Raw genomic sequence first — 23,510 nt, 5'->3', positions numbered from 1 at the left:
AGACTGCTTTCTGGGATGAGCTGGCACCAGCCACAGTTTAGAGACCCTATCACAGAGGATCAGTCCATGCCTGAGCTAAGGAGTATCTGAAGTGTGGGGTTTTGAAACACAGCTAAGCCTGAGATAAAACCCAGGAGGGCGATGCTGCCTGGCAGGCTTGGATACAGACAACATGAAAGTGGGGATCTGACAGAAGCCAGGGACACAGGAAGGGTGACTGATTACATATCCATAAGTCTCAAACTTCCCACTCTGGAGACTACAGAGGAGGATGAAACCATTTTCACCCATAGCCCATCAGCACTGATTAACCTTAGTGAGCTAAACAGTGACACCAAGTAGAGAACAGAGCCCTTACATCAAGCCCTGCCCCCTGCACCCTCTAAGCACATTTCCACTAGGGCAAGTCCACCTGAGAATCAGACAGCAGGCCCCTCCCCCAGAAGACCAGCATAAACTCCTTCAAGGCACTAAATAGAATGTTAGAATGGTGCAAATCTTCAGCTGTAGGTGAAACAGGATCTAGCTTCCTTTGGATTGTGTTTGTTTGTTTGTTTGTTTGTTGTATCCCTTACTGTTTTTTTTCTTCTTGGATAGAGAAAGAGCAAAATTTTTATTATTTTATTTTATTTTATATATTTTATTTTGTTTTATTTTATTTATTTATTTATTTTAATTATTTTTCTTTTTTTTTTTCTTTTTTCTAAAAAACTTCTCTTAGTAAGCAGACCAAAACACACCATGGATCTAGCTTCAGTTATCTTACAAATTAAAAAAAATTAATTTAATTTTATTATTGTAATTATTTCCCTCCAAAATGACAAGATGAAGAAATTGACCTCAAAACAAACAAACAAAAAACAAAACAAAACAAAAACAAAAACAAAAAAAAAAACAAAAATAAATGACAGGCATTTAATCAGTGCAGATATAAGTGAGATATCTGAACTAGAATTTAAAACAACAATTATAAGGATTCCAGCTGGGCTTGAAAAAAAGCATAGACTATTCTAAAGAATCCCTACTGCAGAGATAAAAGAACTAAAATCTGACCAGGCCAAAATTAAAAATGCTAAAACCCAAATGCAAACCCAAATTGTGCCATAACAGTGAGGACGGACAAAGCAGAGGAATGAATTAGTGATGTAAAGATAAAATTATGGAAAATAATAAAGCTGAAAAGAAGAGGGAAACAAAGATATTGGACCATTAAAGTAGACTTAGGGAACTCAGCAACTTATTAAAATGCAGTCCCAGAAGATGAAGGGGAAAAAAAGGCATGTATGTGTGTATGTATGTATACATGTATATATATATATATATATATATATATATATATATATATATGTATATATATATGTGCATATGTGTATATATATATATATATATATACACAATGGAGTGTTACTTGGCAATAAAAAAGAATGAAATCTTGCCATTTGCAACTACATGGATGGAACGGGAGGGTATAATATATATATATATATATACATATTTATTTATATTTATTTATGTATATAAATACCACATCTTCTTTATCCATTCATCCATCGATGGACATTTGGGCTCTTTCCATACTTTGGCTATTGTTGATAGTGTCGCTATAAACATTGGGGTGCATGTGTCCCTTTGAAACAGCACACCTGTATCCTGTGGATAAATGCCTAGTAGTGCAATTGCTGGGTCGGAAGGTAGTTCCATTTTTCGTTTTTTGAGGAACCTCCATCCTGTTTTCCAGAGTGGCTGCACCAGCTTGCATTCCCACCAACAATGCAAAATAGATCCTCTTTCTCCGCATCCTCGCCAACATCCGTTGTTGCCTGAAGTGTTAATGTTAGCCATTCTGACAGGTGTAAGGTAGTATCTCATTGTGGTTTTGATTTGAATTTCCCTGATGATGAGTGAAGTGGAGCATTTTTTATGTGTCGGCTGGCCATCTGGATGTCTTCTTTGGAGAAGTGTCTATTCATGTCTTTTGCCCATTTCTTCACTGGATTCTTTGTTTTTTGGGTGTTGAGTTTGATAAGTTCTTTATAGATTTTGGATACTAACCCTTCACCTGATATGTCATTTGTAAATATCTTCTTCCATTCTGTTGGTTGACTTTTAGTTTTGCTGATGGTTTCCTTTGCTGTGCAGAAGCTTTTTATTTTGATGAGGTCCCTGCAGTTCATCTTTGCTTTTGTTTCCCTTGCCTCTGGAGACGTGTTCAGTAAGAAGTTGCTGTGGGCAAGATCAAAGAGGTTTTTGCCTGCTTTCTCCTCGAGAATTTTGATGGATTCCTGTTTTACATTGAGGTCTTTCATCCATTTTGAGTTTATTTTTGTGTATGGTGTAAGAAAGTGGTCCAGGTTCATTCTTCTGCATGACGCTGTCCAGTTTTCCCAGCACCACTTGCTGAAGAGACTGTCTTTATGCCATTGGATATTCTTTGCTGCTTTGTCAAAGATTACTTGGCCATACGTTTGTGGGTCCATTTCTGAGTTCTGTATTCTGTTTCATTGATCTATCTGTTCTTATTCCAGTACCATATGTCTTGATGATTACAGCTTGTGGTATAGCTTGAAGTCTGGGATTGTGATGCCTCCTGCTTTGGTTTTCCTTTTCAAGATTGCTTTTGCTATTCGGGGTCTTTTCTGGTTCCATACAAATTTTAGGATTATTTGTTGTAGCTCTGTGAAGAATGATGGTGTTACTTTGATAGGCATTGCATTGAATATGTAGATTGCTTTGGGTAGTATCGACATTTTAACAATATTTGTTCTTCCTATCAAGGAGCATGGAATCTTTTCCCATTTTTTTGTGTCTTCTTCAATTTATTTCATAAGCTTTCTATAGTTTTCAGTGTATAGATTTTTCACCTCTTTGGTTACATTTATTCCTAGGTAGTTTATGGTTTTTGGAAGAACTATATATAGGATAGATCGCTTGATTTCTCTTTTTGTTGCTTCATTGTTGGTGTATAGGAATGCAACCGATTTCTGTGTACTGATTTTATGTCCTGCAACTTTGCTGAATTCATGAATCAATTCTAGCCATTTTTTGGTGAAATCTTTTGGGTTTTCCGTATAGAGTATCACGTCATCTGTGAAGAGTGAAAGTTTGACCTCCTCCTGGCTGATTTGGATGCCTTTTATTTCTTTGTGTTGTCTGATTGCAGAGGATAAGGCTTCCAATACTATGTTGAATAACAGTGGCGAGAGTGGATATCCCTGTCTTGTTCCTGACCTTAGGGGGAAAGCTCTCAGTTTTTCCCCATTGAGGATGATATTAGCATTGGGTTTGTCATATATGGCTTTTATGATCTTGAGGTATGATCCTTCTATCCCTACTTTCTTGAGGGTTTTTATCAGGAAAGGATGCTGTATTTTGTCAAATGCTTTCTCTGCATCTGTTGAGAGGATCATATGGTTCTTGTTATTTCTTTTATTGATGTGATGAATCATATTTATTGTTTTGTGGATATTGAACCAGCCCTGCATCCCAGGTATAAATCTCACTTGGTCCGGTGAATAATTTTTTTTAATATATTGTTGGATCCTGTTGTCTAATATCTTGTTGAGGATTTTTGCATCCATGTTCAGCAGGCAAATTGGTCTATAGTTTTCCTTTTTAGTGTGGTCTCTGGTTTTGGAATCAAGGTAATGCTGGCTTCATAGAAAGAGTTTGGAAGTTTTCCTTCCATTTCTATTTTTTGGAACACCTTCAAGAGAATAGGTGTTAACTCTTCTTTAAATGTTTGGTAGAATTCCCCTGGAAAGCCATCTGGCCCTGGATTCTTGTTTTTTGGCAGGTTTCTTATTACTAATTCCATTTTCTTACTGGTTATGGGTCTGTTCAAATTTTCTATTTCTTCCTGTTTCAGTTTTGGTAGTTTATATGTTTCTAGGAATTTGTCCATTTCTTCCAGATTGCCCATTTTATTGGAGTATAATTGCTCATAATATTCTCTTATTATTTTTATTTCTGCTGTGTTGGTTGTGATCTCTCCTCTTTCATTCTTGAGTTTATTTAATTGGGGTCCTTTTTCTTTTTGATCAAACTGGCTATTGGTTTATCAATTTTGTTAATTCTTTCAAAGAACCAGCTTCTGGTTTCATTGATCTGTTCTACTGGTCTTTTTTGTTTTGATAGCAGTAATTTCTGCTCTAATCTTTATTATTTCCTGTCTTCTGCTGGTTTGGGGTTTTATTTGCTGTTCTTTTTCCAGCTCCTTAAGGTATAATGTTAGGTTGTGTATATGAGATCTTTCTTCCTTCTTTAGGAAGGCCTGGCTTGCTTTGTACTTTCCTCTTATGACCGCCTTTGCTGCATCCCAGAGGTTTTGGGTTGTGGTTTTATCATTTTCATAGGCTTCCATATACTTTTTAAGGTCCTCTTTAACTGCTTGTTTAGCCCATTCATTCTTTAGTAAGATGTTCTTCAGTCTCCAAGTATTTGTTACCTTTCTAAATTTTTTCTTGTGGTTGATTTCTAGTTTCACAGCATCGTGGTCTGAATATATGCATGGTATGATTTTGATCTTTTTGTACTTAGGGCTGATTTGTGTCCCAGTATATGGACTATTCTGGAGAATGTTCCATGTGCACTGGAGAAGAATGTATATTCTGTTGCTTTAGGATAAAATGTTCTGAATATATCTGTTAAATCCATCTGGTCCAGTGTGTCCTTCAAAGCCATTGTTTACTTGTTGATTTTTTTTTATTAGATGATCTGTCCATTGCTGTGAGTGGGGTGTTGAAGTCTTCTACTATTATGGTATTACTATTGATGAGTTTCTTTATGTTTGTGATTAATTGATTTATACATTTGGTTGCCTCCACATTTGGTGTATAAATGTTTACGATTTTTAGGTCTTCTTGGTGAATAGACCCTTTGATTATGATACAATGCTCTTCTGTATCTCTTGATACAGTCTTTATTTTAAAGTCTAGATTGTCTGATATAAGTATGGTATATGGCTTTCTTTTGCTGACCATTAGCATGATAGATGGTTCTCCATCCCCTTATTTTCAATCTGAAGGTGTCTTTAGGTCTAAAGTGGGTCTCTTATAAACAGCATATAGATGGATCTTGTTTTCTTATCCATTCTGTTACCCTATGTCTTTTGATTGGGGCATTGAGTCCATTGATGTTTAGAGTGTACTGGAAAATATGAATTTATTGCCATTATGATCCTTGTAGAGTTGGTGTCCAATGGTGTTCTCTGGTCCTTTCTAATCTTTGTTGCTTTTGATATATATATATATATATATATATATATATATTCATCTTTTCTTTCCTGAGAGAGTCCCTGTTAAAATTTCTTGCAGGGCTGGTTTAGTGGTCACAAACTCCTTTTTGTCTGTCTGGGAAACTTTTTATCTCTCCTTCTATTTTGAATGACAGCCTTGCTGTATAAAGAATTCTTGGCTGCATATTTTTCTGATTCAGCACATTATATATATTCTGCCACACTCCTTCGTGGCCTGCCAAGTTTCTGTGGATAGGTCTGCTGGAAACTTCATGTCTTCCCTTGTAGGTTAAGGACTTTTTTTACCTTGCTGCTTTCAAGATTCTCTCCTTGCCCGAGTATTTTGTGAATTTGACTATGAGATGCCTTGTTGAGTGTCAGTTTCTATTGAATCTAATGGGGGTCCTCTGTGCTTCCTGGATTTTGATGTCTGTGTCTTTCCCCAGGTTAGGAAAGTTTTCCAGTATGATTTGCTCACATAACCCTTCCACCCCTATTTCTCTCTCTTCCTCTTCTGGGACCCCTATGATTCTGATGTTCCTTTTTAATGAGTCCCTGATTTCTCTAATTCTTAAATGTCTCTTTTGTCTTAATCTCCATCTTGTTTTCTGCTTCATTATTCTCTATAACTTTGTCCTCTATATCATTGATTTTCTCTTCTGCCTCATCTGTCCTTGCTACCGCTGCATCTGTCTGTGATTGCAGCTCAGTTATAGTATTTTTAATTTCACTCTGGCTATTTTTTACTTCTTTTATCTCTGCAGAAAGGGATTCTAATCTAGTTTTGACTCCAGCTCGTATTCTTATTATCGTGATTCTAAATTCTGGTTCAGACATCTTGGTTGTATCTATGTTGGTTAACTCCCTGGCTGTTGTTTTTTCGTGCTCTTTCTTTTGTAGTGAATTCCTTCTTTTTGTCATTTTGAAGGGAGAAAAGGAATTAATGAGGTAGAAAAATTGAAATTAAAAAAATTAAAACTACAAAAATGCTAAGATTAAAGATTAAACACATACACACACAAAAATCTAATAGATGATGCTAGATCCTAGGTGTGTTTTGGTCTGGGTGATTAAAGTGGTTTGACAGATTAGAGAAAAAAAGGCGGGGGAGAAAGAAAAAAAAGGAAATCCTTTGAGAATTTGAAAAAAAGGAATACACTGAAGTAGTTTAAAATGAGATGATGGGGGTAAAATAGAATTTGATAAAATATACACAAAAGTAAAGAATATAGTAGAAAAAAGTAAAGAAAAATATTTTTTTAAAAAATTAAAAATAAATGTGAATTTTTATTTTTCTGTATTTAAGAAAAAAGAAAAGGAACAAAAAAGAGAAAAAAGAAAAAAGAGAAAAAGAAATCATTTAAAAACTTGAAAAAGTGAATACACTATAGTAGATTAAAATAAAATGAATGAAGTAAAATGGAATTTGAAAAAATTTACATAAAAGTAAAAAAAATATATTAATAAAAATTTAAAAAAATATTTTTAATAGAAATTTAAAGTAGAAATGAAATTTTTGTCCTTCTTCATTCAAGAAAAAGAAAACAAATGAAAAAGAGAAAAAAAGAAAAAGAAAGAAAAAAGGAAATTGTTTGAACATTTGAAAATGTGAGTACACTGAAGTAGACTAAAATAAAATTATGAAAGTAAAATAGAATTTGAAAAAATTTACACGAAAATAAAAAATATAGTCATAAAAATTAAAGGAGAATATTTTTATTAAAAATAAAAATGAATTTTTTCTCTTTCTCTATTCAAGAAAAATAAAAGAATTCTAAAAGAAAAAAAGAAAGAAGAAGAAAAAAGGAAGAAAGAAAATTGAATAGATAAACCTGCTAACAGATTGAAGTAGAACTGAAATTGCTTCATTTTCCCCTAGACGTCAGTCTATGTAGCTCTTTATAGTCCATATACTAAGCCGGCGGTAAGACTTGTGTTCTTGAGGAGCGAAGTTGGCCCAGTTGGGTGGGGCTCAGTGTAACAGCTCTGCTCTCCACTAGATGAGCATGCTAGCCTACTGGGGTGGACTGTTGTGCTGCTCATAGGTGCATATATACATGTGTGGGAGTGGTGAAAATGACACCAGGCAGCTACCCAGTCTGTACTCTTGGATCAGCAATCGTGCACCCATCCTCTGTCTCCAGTTCTCGTCCACTCCCCACTTTTTCACTCTCTGTTACCAGGCCCCAGGCAGTACCTCTCTCCTGAGTTTTGTCTTAAATGCGGCTGTTTTCCCTGGCCCCTTACTCCTGAAGGAATGTGGCTTTGACCCGTTCTGCCCCTCTGCGGGAAGATCTCATCAAGCAATGGTAGATTGAACAATGGCAAATGTCGGCTGAACCCAGGAACGCTTGCTGGCCCCTGCTGCTGCCGGTGCCCTGAGACTATGGCCACCTTTCTGTCTTTTTAGTTTAGTCTCTGTGGCTGTTTCCAGTTTTCCACTTTCTCTCCAGGTGCTTTTGGGGAAGGGTGCTTTTCCCATAGTCTCCCCCCCAGTGTCTGTCCTCTCTCCACCCGCAAAAGCGGTTCCCTACTTCTCGCGGCTTCTCGTTCCCCAAATTCACCTCTCCACACTGCGTGCCTGCTGAATTCTGTGGTTCAGGTTGTGCAGATTGTTGTGTTAATCCACCAGTTTTCTAGGTGTATAGGGTTTAGTGTTGGTCTGGCTGTATTTCATGGATGTGAGACATACAAAAAACTTCCATGCTGTTCCACCATCTTGACTCCTGGCACTCCCTGGCACAGAAGGTTTTTATGAGAAAATTACAGCTAAAAACTCTCCTAATCTGGGAAAGTACACAGACATCAAAATCCAAGAACAGAGAACTCCCATTAAATTCAACAAAAGCTGACCATCACTAATCAAATGTGATTGTGCATATCATAGTCAAATGCACAAAATACACAGAAAAGAATCATGAAAACAGCAAGGGAAAAAAAGTCCTTAGCCTATAAGGGAACACAGATCAGGTTCACAGCATATCTGTCCATAGAAACTTGATAGGCCAGAAGGGGATGGCAGAAAATATTCAATGTGCTGAATGGGAAAACCATGCAGCCGAAAGTACTTTATCCAACAAGACTGTCTTTCAGAATAGAAAGAGAGATAAAGAGTTTCTCAAAAAAAAAAAAAACTAAAGGAGTTCGTGACCACTAAACTGACCCTGCAAGAAATATTAAAATGGACTCTTTGAGTGGAGAAAAAAAGACCAAAAACAACAAAGACTAGAAAGGATCAGAGAGCATCACCAAAAACACCACTTACAGGTAACACTATGACACTAATGCCTTTCAATAATTACACTGAATGTAAGTGGACTAAATCCTCCAATAGAAGGACATAGGGTATAGAATGGACCAAAAAACAAGATCCATCTATATGCTGCCTACAGGAGACTCTTTTTATTATTTATTTTATTTCATTTCATTTCATTTCATTTCATTTTATTTCATTTTATTTTCAGAAAGAGAGAGCATGAGCTGGGGAGAAGTCCAGAGGAAAAGAGAGAATCTTAAGGAGGCTGAAATCTCAGTATGGAGCCTGATATGGGACTTGATCCCATGACCAGGACCTGAGCTGAAGTCAAGAGTCAGATGCTCGACTGACTGAGCCACATAGGAGACCAAACAGGAGACTCATTTTATACCTAAAGGCATTGTCAGATTGAAAGATAGAGAAACATCTATCATGCCAAGGATGCCAAAAGAAAGTTGGAGTAGCCATACTTATATCAGACAAACTACAATTTAAAACAAAGACTATAAAAAAAGATAAAGAAGGGCATTATATCATAATCAAGGGGTCTATCCATCAAGAAGAGGTAACAATTGTATATATTTATGCCAACTTGAAACATCAAAATGTGTAAGTTAATTAATAACAAACACAAAGAAACTCAGTGATAATAATACAATACTACTAGGGGACTTTAACACCCCTCTTTCAGCAGTGGACAGATCATCTAAGCATAAAATCAACAAAGAAACAATGGCTTTGAATGACACACTGAACAGTATGGATTTAACAGATATAGTCAGAACATTCCATCCTAAAGCAGCAGAATACACATTTTTTCCAAGTGCTCAAGGAACATTCTCCAGAATAGATCACATACCGTGTCTCAAATCATCTCAGCCCTCAACCAGTACAAAAAAACTGAAATCATACCATGCATATTTTCAGACTATAATGCTACAAAACTTGAAACCACACCCCCTCCTCCCCTCCAAGTTTGGAAAGATTGCAACTACATGGAAGTTAAAGAACATCTTACTAAAGAATGAATGCGTTAACCAGGAAATTAAAAACAAATGAAAAAGTACATGGAGGCAAATGAAAATGAACACATGACAGTCCAAACCTGGGGATGCAGTAAAAGCAGTCCTAAGAATGAAGTATGTTGCAATTCCAGCCAATCTCAAGAAGCAAGAAAGGTCTCAAATACATCCTAACCTTACACCTAAAGGTGGTAGAAAAGGAAGACCAAATAAAGCCTAAAGCCAGCAAGAGGAAGGGAATAAAGACTAGAGCAGAAATAAATGATATAGAAAGAACCAAACAAAGGGCACGTGGGTGGTTCAATTGGTTAAGTAGCTGACTTTTGATTTTGGCTTAAGTCATGATCTCATGGTTTGTGGGTTTGAGCCCCATATCAGGCTGTGAGTTGACAGTGTTGTGCCTGCTTGGGATTCTCTCTCTCTCCCTCTCCTGCCCCTCACCCATTCATGCTCTCTCTTTCTCTCTCTCTCAAAATAAACAAATAAACTTTAAAAAACAGAAACAAAAAAAAACAGAACAGACCAACAAAATTAGAGGTGGTTCTTTGAAAGAATTAATAAAATTGATAACCCCCTAGGCATACTTATCAAAAAGAAAAGAGAAAGGACCCAAATAAAATCACAAAAGAAAAGGGAAAATCACAACCAACACATCAGAAACACAAACAATTATAAGAGAATATTATGGAAAATTAATAACAACAAACTGGGCATTCTGAAAGGAATAGATAAATTTATACAAACTTACAAACTACCAAAATTGAAACATGAAGAAATAGAAAATTTGAACATACCATAACCAGCAAAGAAATTGAAAGAATAATAAAAAAATCTCCCAACAGAGTCCAGGGCCAGATGAATTCCCAGGGAATTCTACCAGACATTTAAAGAAGAGTCAATAATTATTCTTCTCAAACTGTTTCAAAAAATAGAAATGGAATTTTTTGAGGTGCCTCGGTGGCTCAGTTGGTTGAGCATCCAACTTCAGCTCGGGTCAGTGTCGTGCAGTGCATGAGTTTGAGCCCCACATCGGGCTCTGTGCTGACAGCTCAGAGCCTGAAGTCTGCTTTGAATTCTGTGTCTCCCTCTCTCTCTCTGGCCCTCCCTCATTTGTGCTCTGTCTCTCTGTCTCTTTCTCATAAGTAAAAACATTAAAAAATTTTTTTAGAAATGGAATTTTTTGTTTTCAAAATGGACGTATCATTTATTTTGGAGACAAGTGCCTTCCAGTACATTTATTTATTTATTTATTTATTTATTTATTGAAATAATTTAAATAAATAATAAATTCTCTGTGAAGTGAGAATTGCCTTAATTTCCAAAACCAGACAAAGACTCCACTAAAAAGGAGAATTACATGCTAATATCACTGATGAACATGGATGCAGAAATTCTCAACAAGGTACTAGTAAAATGAATCCAACAGTACATTAAAAGAATTATTCACCATGATCAAGTAAGATTTATTCCTGTGCTGTAGGGCTGGTTCAATATTCACAAATCAATCAACATGATACACCACATTAATAAAAGAAAGGATAAGAATCATATGGTACTCTGAATAAATGCTGAAAAGGCATTTGACAAAATACAACATCCATTCTTGATAAAAACCCTCAACAAAGTAGGGATTAATGAAACATAACTAAACATCATAAAAGCCATATATGAAAGATTTTCAGTTATTATCATTCTCAATGTGGAGAAACTGAGAGCCTTTCCCCTATGGTCAGGAATAGGACAAAGATGTCCACTCTCACCATTATTATTTTACATAGTACAGGAAGTCTTAGCCTCAGACAAAAGAAATAAAAAGCATGCAAATTGGCAAGGATGAAGTCAAACTTTCACTATTTGCAGAAGACATGATACTCTATGTAGAAAATGTGAAAGATTCAACCAAAAAAATTGCTAGAACTAATATATGAATTCAGCAAAGTCACAGGGTATAAAATTAATGTAAAGAAACCTGTTACATTTCTATAAATCAATAATGAAGTAGCAAAAAAAGAAATCAAGTATTCGATCCCATTTGCAATTGCACCAAAAAAAAAAAAAATTAGATACCTAGGAATAAATGTAAGCAAAGAGGTAAAAGATCTGTACTCTGAAAACTATAGAACACTTATGAAAGAAATTTAAGAGTACACAAAGAAATGGAAAGGCATTTTCCATGGACTGGAATCAGAAACATGTTAAAATGTCTATATTACTCAAAGCAATGTACACATTTAATGCAATCCCCATCAATATATCACCAGCAGGGGCACTTGGGTGGCTCAGTCTGTTAAGTGTTCAACTTGATTTCAACTTAGGTCATGATCTCAAGGTTCCTGAGATCAAGCCCCGTGTCGGATTCTCTCTCTCCCCCTCTCTCTGCCCCTATCCCGCTGGTGTGCTTTCTCTCTCAAAAGAAATAAATAAACTTAAAAAAAAATCACCAACATATCTCACAGAGCTAGAACAAACAATCCTAAAATTTGTATTGAACCACAACAGACCCTGAATGGCCAAAGCAATCCTGAAAAAGAAAAAAAAAAAAAAAAAAAAGAAAAAGTAAAAGAAAAGAAAAAGAAAACTGGAGGCCTTCCAATTCTGTATTTCAAGCTATATTATAAAGCTGTAGTCATCAGGGTATTATGGTACTGGCACATAAACAGACATATAGATCAATGGAACAGAATAGAAAATTCAGAAATGGACCCACAATTATATATTCAACTCATCTTTGACAAAGCAGGCATGAATATCCAGTGGAAACAAGATAATTTCTTCAATGAATGGTGTTGGGAAAACTCGACAGCAACATTCAGAAGAATGAAATGAGCACTTTCTTTCATCATACACAAAATAAATTCAAAATGGAAGAAAGACCTCATTGTGAGACAGAAAACCATCAAAATCCTAGAGGAGAACACAGGCAGAAACTTCTTTAACCTCAGCCATAGAGGAACTTCTTGGTAGACATGTCACCAGAGGCAAAGGCAACAAAAATAAAAACGAACTTTTTGGACTTCATCAAGATAAAAAGCTTCTGCACAGTGAAGGAAACAATCCACAAAACTAAAAGACAGGCTACAGAATGGGAAAAGCTATGGCATATGACATATTTGATAAAGAGTTAGTATCCAAAATCTATTAAAAAAAAACTTATCAAACTCAACACCCAAAAAACAAATAATCCATTTAAGAAATGGGCAGAAGACATGCATAGATATTTTTTTCTGAAGAATACATCCAGAATGCTAATAGACACATGAAAAGATACTCAACATTGCCCATCATCATGGAAATACAAATCAAAACTATGATGAGATATCACTTCACACCTATCAGAATGGCTAAAATTAAGAACACAGTAAACAATAGGTGTTGGCAAGGATGTGGAGAAAGGGGAACACTTTTTCACTGGTGGTGGGAATGCAAACTGGTGTGGCCACTCTGGGTAACATTGTGGAGGTTCCTCAAAATGTTACAAATAGAACTACCCCAAGACCCATCAATTGCACTACTAAATATTTACCAAAGAATACAAAAATACAGATGTGAAAAGGTACATGCACCCTTATGGTTATAGCAGCATTATCAACAATAGCCAGGGGCGCCTGGGTGGCTCAGTCGGTTAAGCAGCCAACTTTGGCTCATGTCACAATCTCGTGGTCCATGAGTTCGAGCCCGCATCGGGCTCTGTGCTGACAGCTCAGAGCCTGGAGCCTGTTTCAGATTCTGTGTCTCCCTCTCTCTGACCCTCCCCCATTCATGCTCTGTCTCTCTCTGTCTCAAAAATAAATAAACGTTAAAAAAAATTAAACAATAACCAAACTATGGAGAGAACCAAAATGCCTATTGACTGATGAATAGTTAAAGAAGTGGTGGTATATATCCATCTATCTATATCTATATCTATATCTATATCTATATCTATATCTATATATCTCTATATCTACATCTATATCTATATCTATCATCTATCCACACACACATATACATGATGGAATATTGCTAAGTATTAAAAATAATGAAATATTGCCATTTACAGTATGGTTGAACAAGAGGACATTATGCTGAGTAAAATAAGGCAGTCACAAAAATACATACTGCATGAGTTTACTTCTATGAGGCACCTAGAGTAATCAAATTCATAGAGACAGAAAGTAGAGTGGTGGTTGCCAGGGACTGAGGGCGAGGGAATAAGAGGGAGTTAGCAGTTAATTGGATAGAGTTTCATTCATTCTGGATATGGATGGTTGTGATAGCTGCATAATAACATAAATACTTAATGCCACTGAAGTATATACTTAAAATGGTTAAGATAGTAAATTTTATGTTATATGTGTTTTATATTTTTTAAAAATTAAAAATATGTTACTAAAGAAGTAAGGTTTTTAGTTAAAAAAATAGTGATTTTCTGAGGTAGCCAAAATCTTGTCCAGACTTCCCTGACCATCTGGTGCCCAGGTCTTTTTCTAGGACCACCTAGTTCGAAGCAAGGCCAAGTTATCTGTGCTTGAATGCAGACCTATGGAAGTGGTTACCAGGCATGTCCATCCTGCCAGTGTCTTCCTTCTTTTCTCTCCAGAAGGGGCTTGGCCATGGTCAGTTCACTCTCACTGGCACCATCAAACTCCATGAGTTCTGCCCTGCAATCAGGTGTGAAGAAGATGCTTCCATATTTGGACCCCAAGAGTGTTTCCTTGGATTTAGACTGCCCTGGGGCCAACCTAGAAATGCTTTTCAGCTCCTAGAGGTCCTACCTTTCTTCACCTGGCTTCTCACCATCTTGGGCCATATGTGAGCAGCAGACCATCTATCCAGCTATTGGGGCAGAGAAGGTTTCAGTCATGTGTTGCTAACCCAGTGTCCACTGATCTCTAGAGCTAGTCCTTGCCCAAAGGCCTCATTCTTAAAGTTTTCTCTACCTTTTGCTTTAATCCTTCCTGGCCCTCTTATTCAAATGTTTGTTATCCTGACTTAATGGTTTATTGGACAGTGTCATTTGTTTGGAGCCAAGAACACAGGATACTGAGCTTGTCTTGTCCATCCATCCCTGGCTCTTTGATTTTCTCATTGGTAAAATGGGTTTGTTGTGGGGAATCAAATGAAAATAAGTGATGTGTGAATTTCCCACATTGCAGGACACATAGAACCCAATCAATAGTAGCTCTGAGTGGTGTAGTTTGCAGTTCAATATAAAGCTTTGATTCTTGATAATGAGCTTGTTGGGATTGACCCCCTCCTAACCTATCACTGATGCTTCCCTGCACAAATGGAAGATACTGAGTGCCACAACGCTCAGCTAGTAAGAGCTAGGGTTGTTTGCTTGGCAGGCAAGGGTTCCCACACCAGTGAGAGAGTCAACTTACCTGTGGCTCTGAGAGAAAAGTGTCAGGAATGTTTATGTTCCAAGAAAGTGTTTTTATTATGGTTATGCTAACAGAAGGTTGAGGCTGGCAATGTGGATTAACTGATTGGTTGTACCCATGGCTCACTGGCCAGGAGTGAGGGACCATAAAGCAAGCAGAAGGCAAAGCACAAGCTAGCACACACACCCCAACCCTCCCACCCCCGCAGGTGGGATATATGAGATATTCTTCATGCACTCCTGGCTGCCCAAGAACAAAGAAAAGGAAACAAAACAAATGGCTAACTGATAGAGATCACAGTCATAGAAGAAATGAGTCTCTATCAGTTTACAAATATCTTAGTAAATTACAAGAAAAAGACAATCTTATCAATAGCCTAATCTCCAAAAACCTAAAGTCTCAGTTTCCTGGAGCCCCTAGTATGACCTTCCCCTCCATTGTGATGTGGGGAACAAAGGGAAGAAAGAAATGACAGGCAAAATTAAATTTCCTTATAACCTGCAGCTCATTGACATATATTTGAGGCAAATACAGAGTACGACATTTCTCCAAGAACCCCCTACCATCCTAATGTTAATGCCTTACTAGAGGAAAAACAACCTTAGCTTGAAATAGCAAGGTCTCAGGTATCTTAGGAGTCCTCTTTAGCATATCAAAGTCCCTCTGGAGGCCTTCCTTCTGTCTTTACCTCCCCTGATTCCATAATATATAACCATTCATTCCTCACAACCCTAGTGCAACTCTTTAAAGGTAGCAAAATAGATTTGACTCAGACTACTGCCATAGTAGGGAGAGACTCCAGTATAAACGGAGCTCAGTGACAATTAAGACTTAAAGGGGACTGGTAGCTTTAAAGAAAGAGCAGAGAAGGAAATAAAAAGGGCCGTGGGAAGTGAAAAATAAGGGAACAAAAAAGGAGGCTTTGGGGCTATGAGGAAATGGATAATTGCAGAAAAGAGGTGTGGAAAATTACTTAAATTGGTTTGGCAATGTGATTTGGGACAATGTACATTTTTCTGTTTGGCAGCATTGTTTTCTTTTTATTTTTTTTAAGTTTTTATTTAAATTCCAGTTAGCTAACATACAGGGTAATATTAGTTTCAGGTATACAATATAGTGATTCAACAATTCCATACAACACCTGATTCTCATCTCAACAAGTGCACTCCTTAATCCCTATCACTTATTTAACCCACATATCCCCCTTTCCCCACTGCTAATAACCATTAATTTGTTCTTTATATTTAAGAGTCTATTTCTTGGTTTGCCTCTCTCTTTTTTTCCCCTATGATCATTTATTTTTGCTTTTGCTTCCCTTGACTCAAGCATTGTGTTTTCTTGGGCATGAAATTTTCCAGTGCAGGTAGAAGCCAGGCTGAAGATTGGTTAAGTCTCTTAGCACAGTGTTCTAGCAATTCCTTTATGCTGCTTGGGAGTTCACAGTTCATAGTTGGAAGCAGTTGCAGAAGACTGTTGGGTTTGAATACCTCCTCAGAAGGTGCTGCAGAAAATGGAAGTATTCCTTTTTACATCTGGATGCTTCCTGAAGTCAGTTCCAGGTACATAGCCTTACAGAATTATTACAATTACAGTCTTGATGTGAACCACACTGGGCAAGCAAGAACAAGGGCATACACCGAGAAACAAAAAGCTACTTGCTCACATTATAAACGAGGAAAATGTCAAGACTTGAGGAGGGGATGAAGGAGTCCTTAGGACTGAAGGTGCTTAGCTGTAGCTCCCTGAGCTATGTGGAGCTATGAGGAGCACAGCAGGTTTCCAGAGTCTGGATTTGCATTTGAGTTCACAGCAAAATGCACCATTCAGCAGTGCCCTCATTTCGAGATGCTCACCATTGAAAATCTGCTTTGCGGTGATTATTTGCAAAAGGGGCTTCTCTCACATGTATTTTGCTTAGAATGAAACTCAACAAATGTTCTTATAATCAAATTATTTGCCAAGTGCTTAAAAGATGAAGAAGGAACAAAACCATGGCTTCACAACACATGGATGCTTATAGACAAGACGTGGAAGAAGTCAATTTTCTGTGTTCCAGGACACACTCTACATGCTTTTTTTTTTTTTTTCATCCTGACTACTTCCCGCCTTCTGTTCCTTCCAACCTGGCCATCTTCCATGCCTCATTCTGCCATCTCCATCCAGCTCTGAAAAGACTTTCCTAACACCTTTCATCACCGGCCCCACCCCTGCACCCCTCACTCACTTGCTGTCTACACGACATACTTATCCTCACAAAAATGTGATTCACTAGGGCAGGGGACTCCATACCTATCTCTGGTTTCTTCAGTTGCTGGAAATAAGTCATATATTTATTGCTTTGAGCAATTGATGAGGAATGGACTAGATAGATGCTTAAACTGTGCATTCATAAACACAGCCACTTCTGTGCCTAGATATGTGGGGGCAGCCTTCCAGGCCAATGGAAACTCAGTAATGATTGGAAACAGCCAGGGATGGCATAAGAGTAAAGACTGAATAATGTGGTACCAAGTGCATTTATTTCTATTGCTCCTGTACCCTGGATAAAGCATGAGGCTGTGTGCCTCAAAGGCAAGTAAGATCAGGTCCTTGCTTTTCAGGTGGTATGGGAAGGGGCTTCAGGAGTCCCTTCATAACACCACATGCTCAGACCTGAGCTATGAAGCATTAGCTTTTTTTTTTTTTTTTTTAATTTTTTTTTTCAACGTTTATTTATTTTTGGGACAGAGAGAGACAGAGCATGAACGGGGGAGGGGCAGAGAGAGAGGGAGACACAGAATCGGAAACAGGCTCCAGGCTCTGAGCCATCAGCCCAGAGCCCGACGCGGGGCTCGAACTCACGGACCGCGAGATCGTGACCTGGCTGAAGTCGGACGCTTAACCGACTGCGCCACCCAGGCGCCCCTGAAGCATTAGCTTTTATGTAATTTTGTATCACAGAGAAATGTTCCTCTCGATTTGAATATTGTCTTGAATTTTGTTATCCCTGCTACTGTCTTGGATTTCTGGAAGGAGGCCACCCAAGAAGAAGGAGGGTACAACTCTAAAGAAGGCTGGAGTAGAAAATCTGAACCAGTAAGGTAGAAGGAGGCAGAGCCTGGGGTTATTGGAAGATGGAACTGCTAGCTGGAGGGACTGTGCTAGGTGTGGGATAAATGGACACAGTGTCTTCAACTTCAGGTACAGCTTGGCTCAGGGGTTGAGCATGGTGCTTAGCCTGCAGCTGAGAACATCTGAGCTCAGTTCTTGGGTAAAAGAGGGAGGCACCCTGGTGCAGGCATATTGAATTTGGTTTTAACAGAAGGAGACTTTGTTTTGTCTACTTCATGTCACTGAGCACCACAGCAGTGGAGTTTATCCTCTGTGGCTTTGTCCTAGCTCTGTACAACTCACCAGGGACTCTGGGTTAGGTAGGTCACCTCTGTAGCCTCAGCATCATGTCCAGTGACATGAATGGTGAAGGGCTGTCCTCTTTCAGCCCAAGAAGGTACTGACTCTGGGAAGTGCCTGCACAGTGAAGATGGTGGCTCTGGGTCCCCCACGTAGTGCCTTGTAGCTGAGGGATGTGTTGTTGCAGGCTCATTCCTGTTATGCCTGTTTAATTTAGCAAGCAGAGGGGTGAGGTGTCCAAAGGTGGGCGGGAACAAGAGATTATAAAGGCCATGATGCTTTGAAATTAGCAGTCTGGGCACACTTCAGTTCTCTTTATTTCCTTCTCCTTTCCCTTCCAGAGATTATATGACTTTAAGACAACTCATCTAACTTACATTGCTGAATTCTCAAAGAAAGCTGTTTCCGGAGGACATATTTGTAAATGTGGATGTGGACACCAAGGTGTGGGCCTTGCCACCCCACAGATTCAGGACATGCCTCTGTTAGATCCCTGGTGTCTAAAGAAAGGACAGTGATGTAAGCAAAGAAGGGTGCCCAGAACCTCCCTGGCCTGACCACTATGACTTCATTGGCTGCTGTGATAAGGCTGTCATTGGTTCTCATTTGCCCTTCCCACAGCCCTGGCATGTCTATTCCATATCAGAGCAAGTATCATTCCAGATGTCCCCAGTGGCACAAATCTGAAATATGGAGGCTGTGTAGCTAGACTTAACCATGGGAGGATGCTTCCATGATGAGTTATTCCCTCTTTTTTTCATAACTACCAGATATTAGTAGAGGTTAATCATAATAACTAGAAACAAAATATTAATAAATTAAATACAAATGTGTTGACCTAGGCAGTTGTAGTCTGATTCTTTTGAATAAATATGCAAATTCAAATGAAATACTGAGGGCTTGGGGGAAGTGTTGAATCACTAACTTTCACTTTATGCATTTTTATATCTGATTATTTTTGAAAGAAGCATGTTTTACTTTGTTAAATAAAAAAAATAAGGAAAATTGGAATAAAGGAAAAAATACACATGGATTTTAAAAAGAAAAAAAGGGAATCCAGTTAAGAAATGGGCAGAAGACATGAATAGACCTTTTTTTTCCAGAGAAGACATCCAGATGGCTAACAGACACATGCAAAGATGCTCAATATCACACATCATCAGGGAAATACAAATCCAAGCTATGATGATATACCAGCTAACACCTGTCATAGTATCTAAAATTAACAACACCATAAACAACAGGTGTTGGTAAGGATGTGGAGAAAGAGGAACACTCTTGCGCTGTTTGTGGGAATGCAAATGGGTGCAGCCACTCTGGAAGACAGTATGGAGGTTCATCAAAAAGTTAAAAATAGAACTACCCTACAACACAGCAATTGCATTACTAGGTATTTATCCAAAGGATACAAAAATACTGATTCAAAAGGACACATGCCCCTGATGTTTATAGCAGCATTATCAACAATTGTCAAATTATGAACAGAGCCCAAATGTCCACTTATTGATGAGTACATAAAGAAGAGGTGATATACATATACAAAGGAATATTACTCAGACATCAAAAATAATGAAATCTTGTCATTTGCAATGATGTGGATGGAGGTAGAGTGTATTATGCTAAGTGGAATAAGTCCGTCAGAGGAAGGCAAATACCATATGATTTCACTCATATGTGAAATTTAAGAAACAAAACAGGTGAACATAGGGGAAGAAAAAAAGAGGGAGAGGGAGGCAAACCATAAGAAACTCTTAAATATAGAGAACAAATGGAAGGTTGCTAAGGGGAGTTTGGTGGGGACATAGGCTAAATGGGTGATGGACATTGAGGAGGGCACTTGTGTTGAGCCCTGAGTGTTATATGTAAATGATGAATCACTAAACTCTACTCCTAAACTAATATTGCACTATATGTTAAATACAAATTACAAACTTAAATACAAATGTGAAAAAATAATACAAAAAGGAAAGATGAAATGATGGTGATTATGGATTACTTATGAGGGAAGCTCGGGATAAGAGGTCAGAGGAAGCCTGAAGGGAACCGCATTTCGAGTCAGCGTGTACTTGTATCTTCCAAGCTACAGAACATAGTTTGCAAAGTTACATGTGCATGGCCGAGGAATGGTTTTGAATGCAAATTTGTTAAAGTTTTGAGATATTGGACCTCATGATCCCCATTGCTACAGGGTCACAGGGCATTCCCAACACAAATGGGCAGCTCCATATGAACACCCATCACCTCCTCCTGTGCCCATCTCAGAGGACAGCTGAGGGCATGAGGTGACCAGGGGAGCTCCTCAGTGACTGCACCAGAGACAGACCTCTTCTGTGATGGGTAAGTGATACCTTCCTTTGAATAATTTTAATTAAGTCTTTACTAAGGGAGAAGTAATTAGGTACTGGAATTTATATATGCATTGAGGAAGAAAGTCTGTGTTTACCTGGTGACATGATCTGAGACCAAAATCTTTGTTAACCCATCTCCTAGAGCTTTGTGAACCACTGTTCTAAATGAAGTCAATTAGTCCAAACTTTTCAGGATTTCAGTAAAATTTGCCTTCTTGAATGCCCTTTTTCTCCTGAGGTGGGGCAGTCACACAACAAAATTGATTATTTTGTTCACTTTACTCACTATAGAAAATAGTGTGATTTTTAACATGTATTAATTTTATTTTCTTAAATTATTTCTCTTTCTGAATATAAATGTACCATCTCTGTATTCTAAAAAATATTGAAAACAACTTATGAAAAAGAAGTCACCCGTAACCCCCCATCTAGCAGTCACCACTATTAACTGCTTTTCTACACATGCATATTTACATATTTTACCATATCAGAGGACATAGTCATAGCTGATAATGTAGCTACAGCTTATCAAATGTTGGCTTTCATTGGGCATCAGGCAACATGTATTTTAACACATGTGATCTCACTGTTCACTATATGGAGTTGAGAAATAGACAGGCTCAGAGCGTTAAGGAAACTTGCCCCAAACATGCACCCCAATGTTTATAGCATCACTATAAACAATAGCCAAATTATGGAAAGAGCCCAATGCCCATTGACTGCTGAATGGATAAAAAAGCTGTGGTATACATATGCAATGGAATATTACTTGGTGATCAAAAAGAATGAAATCTTGCCATTTGCAGCAATGTGGATGGAACTAGAGACTAACGTGCTAAGTGAAATAAGTCAATCAGAGAAAGACAAATATCATATGATTTCACTCATAGCTGGAATTTAAAAAACAAAACAGATGAACATAGGGGAAGGAAAGGAAAAATAAGATAAAAAAAGGAGGCAAACCATAAGAGACTTAAATACAGAGAACAAACTGAGGGTTTCTGAAGAGGTGTTGGGTGTGAGGATAGGCTAAATGGGTGATGGGCATTAAAGAGGGCACTTGTTGGGATGAGCACGAGGTGTTATATGCAAGTGATGAATTACTAAATTCTACTCCTGAAATTATTACACCATATGGATTTAATTTTTTTTAAAGGGAGCCATAAACAAACAAAAAAGAAAACTTTGCCCTCCCAATAAGGATTCCCATCCAGGGCATACACCAACACTCTTAATATTCCTTGGCTATTATTATCATTACTGTTGTTGTATTTTGGTTTTACACTTAACAGTAGAGTAGCCATAATCCTCTAAGATTGTGGACTAATACAATCCTATAGTAGGATGTTAGAAGTTGTGTACAATTACCAGGACAAAACTATTGCGTAACACCAAGAGTGTGTGTCCTTGTGTGTGCCATAATTTCCAGTGAATTCAAACTGCTGAGTTTTCACGTAAAACATTTCTTAGCCCCTTTTTAAGAAGTAAGTTTTTTAACAGCATCTTAAAGTGTCTGACTTGAGAGAAATAATGTTTTGCCTCACAAAGAGTACCTGATTGCTTTTCCACTGGTAGGAGTGGATCCATGCTATGTGGCATTTTGAAGTTAAGAAAACAATAAATAAATAAATAAATAAATAAATAAATCTAGATGCCTCAGTGGCTACTTTGGAATCTCTTCTGTCTGATAGAGGTGACTCGTTCTAGAGGTAAGGCAATAATACCTTGTTGTGGTCGGTGAAATGTACTGCCCAGAGTAGCTTTGATGAAGGGCTCACTGCCCAGCTCTGGGGTGTGGGCTGCTCTCAGCCTTCCTCCAGCTGTTAGACCTTTGGTGACTGTCTCATCCACAAAGCCCAGGGTGACATCACGCTCTCAGGTAGCCCACATCTAATGATGGATCCAGCCAGCTGTAGTAAGTCCTGGCCATCTCTGTCCAAATTAGGACAATGCTGACCATCCTAGCTCCATAGCCCCATAGGGCTAGCCAACTCTGCTTCCATGTCACCTCTCAGTTGGACCTCTTGGTCCAATCCTACTTCCTGCACCTCCATCAATGGATGTTGATCCCAATGTTTTTCACTAATATATATCCTGCATGCCAAACTCTATCTAAGAGTATACTTCCCAAGAACCCAGTCGTGACAAGTATTTACCCCAGAAATGTTTAAAAGCAGAGGATCCAGAAAACTCAAACACAAACACAAATGTAATTTATATACTATGTATCTATATGTAAAAAATTTATTCCACATTAAAAGCATATTTACACAGATATTTAATGCCATTTATGATTAAAACCTCCTAGCAAATGAGGAGAAGAATTTGCTTAACCTGGTAAAAATGTATACTTAAAAATACTTTTCAAAATATATCCTTAACAAATCATAAAAGAAGTATCTAGTAATTTAAGGAATTATGTTTAAAACTACTATGTGAATTTATAAAACTTTGGGAGGCATTAATAATGGCTTAAGTAGAGAAATACCATGTACATGAATTGGCAGATAGCTTATTATAAAGATCTCAGTTCTTCTTCAATTAATTTATAAATTAAAAGCAAACCCAAAGTCCCCAAGAGGATTTTGTAGAATTTAATAAGTTGATTCGTTTTTGGTTTTGTTTTTGTTTTTTAGTTCTCACAAGCTTATATTTTTAGGTTTGATCAAGATTCTTGTGTATTTCTAAATACACAGACAAAGCAGTTTTGGAAGATTACATAAATGTCTTAGGACACTAATACTAGGTAGGTAATTTACATTTAAAAAGTGGGTCTTTTTAAAAGATCTTCCAAAAAATAGCAGACTGAAGAAAACGTTCTTTTATGTTTACAGTAAAATTCTGATTCTCCCATTTCATAATAGCCTCAACCATTTCTCTTCACAACCCCAAATTTTG

This window comes from Lynx canadensis, chromosome B3 (assembly GCF_007474595.2).
Source record: "Lynx canadensis isolate LIC74 chromosome B3, mLynCan4.pri.v2, whole genome shotgun sequence".
NCBI lineage: Eukaryota > Metazoa > Chordata > Mammalia > Carnivora > Felidae > Lynx > Lynx canadensis.
The sequence above is the reverse complement of the archived record's forward strand: the minus strand, read 5'-3'. Positions refer to the sequence as shown.